This window comes from Cyprinodon variegatus, unplaced genomic scaffold, assembly GCF_000732505.1.
Source record: "Cyprinodon variegatus isolate N-32 unplaced genomic scaffold, C_variegatus-1.0 Scaffold252, whole genome shotgun sequence".
Lineage (NCBI taxonomy): Eukaryota > Metazoa > Chordata > Actinopteri > Cyprinodontiformes > Cyprinodontidae > Cyprinodon > Cyprinodon variegatus.
This window is the reverse complement of record NW_015150705.1, coordinates 717,969-720,059: the sequence shown is the minus strand read 5'-3', so window position 1 is coordinate 720,059 and position 2,091 is coordinate 717,969. Positions and strand designations below refer to the sequence as shown.

At 33.0% G+C, this 2,091-nt stretch overlaps 1 protein-coding gene across 2 annotated transcripts in view; it reads right to left on the bottom strand.

The window, feature by feature from the left end:
• cdh20 (cadherin 20, type 2) overlaps positions 1-2,091 on the bottom strand; it is a 139,467-nt gene that overhangs the window by 2,229 nt on the left and 135,147 nt on the right. The window lies entirely within an intron of this gene.

Sequence of the window (2,091 nt, the reverse complement as noted above, 5' to 3'; positions counted from 1 at the left end):
CTAAAAATTCTTACTTTAATCTCAACATTCCAACTTTTTTCTCAAACTTCTAACTTTTTTCTCAGAATTCTGACTTTAATCTCGCAATTCTGACTTTATTCTCAAAATTCTGACTTTAATCTCAACATTCCAACTTTTTTCCCAAAGTTCTAACTTTTTCTCAGAATTCTGACTTTAATCTCGGAATTTGACTTTATTCTCAAAATTCTGACTTTTCATGTCAGAATTCAGACTTTTTTCCTCAGAATTCTGACTTTAATCTCAAAATTCTGACTTTTTTTCTAAAAATTCTGACTTTAATCTCGGAATTTGACTTTATTCTCAAAATTCTGACTTTAGACTCAACACCCTGACTTTTTTCTCAAAATTCTGACTTTTCATTTCAGAATTCAGACTTTTTTTCTAAAAATTCTTACTTTAATCTCAACATTCCGACTTTTTTCTCAAACTTCTAACTTTTTTCTCAGAATTCTGACTTAAATCTCAACATTCTGACTTTTTTCTCAAAATTCTGACTTTTCATCTTAGAATTCTGACTTTAATCTTAAAATTCTGACTTTAATCTCAGAATACTGACTTTTTCCCCATATCAAGAGGTTAAACTGAAATAGAATAAAAAAATCAGTTAACATTTTTTTTCAGTGTCCCTAATCCTCTTCCATATATCCAATTTTTCCGCCTATGTTTTTTTTAATTAATTGTCTCAAACAAATCTCAAACGGAACAACTGGGTAAATTCTGTGTTTAAATCAGGCATCTAACATACTTAGTTTCCTAATTAACTGACTTCTGAAGGCAGCTGGTGATTTTATTAAAATCTCTCCTCTGTGTGATGTAATGGCCTAAAGGGGGAGATAAAGTGCCTCCCTCTCAGCCTCGGGTGGCGGAGACGGCAGGACTACGGGACATTTGGTGCTAATGATCACCAGATGTTTCACTGGGGAGAGGAAGGATATTTAATCCACTAATGATGCTGTCAAACAGGGAGAACTCCTTTTACCAACCTCTGTTACTTACTCATCTGTCTGAGTTTATCATTATCTGTAAAGTTATTTTAATTCTGTAAACAGTTTATGGACTTTGCCTTCAGTCTACAAATGGTTTCAGACACCATGTAGGAACAACGATTAAAGGTACAAAGTCAAATTTTATGCTTATACCAAAAAGACCAGTTGATTATGATAAAATAGAGCCGTATACTCCAAAAGCCCGCCCTGTTCTGATGACCCTTTTTGAGCCTAAATAGAAACCCAGCACCCGGTGGCATAAGCTGACATAAACAGATGTCGGTCCATCTACTACAGTAGCAGTACCAACTATGCTGTAATGCCATTGCTAAAATCAGTAGCACATTAGCATGCACTTGTATTGTTGTACATGTATTTTAACTTTATAGATCGCATCCTTAGTTTTAGGTTCCAACTCCAACAGTCAGACTGCTTTCCTGGATCAACTTTACTTTTATCCCTCTTGAAATTAAACATATTTTGTCCATTTTTACACTTGATCTTCAACTTTTCTTTTAACCCTAACCCTTCCACTGTCTACTAATAACAGTCATAAAAGGTTGTTATGGTAAAAAGACAGAGGGTATATTTACTTACAACCTGAGCAAAAACAAAGCTTAACAGAAATGTCATTTAGTGGCATTGTATTGCCAAAGGCTGGTAGTAACTAGTTACATTTACTTGGGTAACTTTCAGAAAAAAATACTTTTTGCTTCAGTAATGCATTATTGTATTTATCACTTTTACTTCACTGATATTCAGGTATAATTATGGGTTTTCTTTACCATTTTTTATTTTATTTTGTAATCTTATTTGTCTATTTTTTTATTGTGGAATATGATCATTTTCATTTTCTAATTACATCATTTTAATGATTAATTCAGAATAAAATGTTACTCAGTATTTTAGTATCACTTTAGCACTCTTACTAGGTTTACTTAAGGAAAAAAATCCAAGAGTATTATAACCTTTACTTGGGTAAAATGTTTGGTTACTCTGCCCATTGCTGGTTATTACCACTGCATGAAAAGTGGGATTTTCGTCAATATACGGCACTGTAGATTGTCGTGGAACTTCAGGTTAG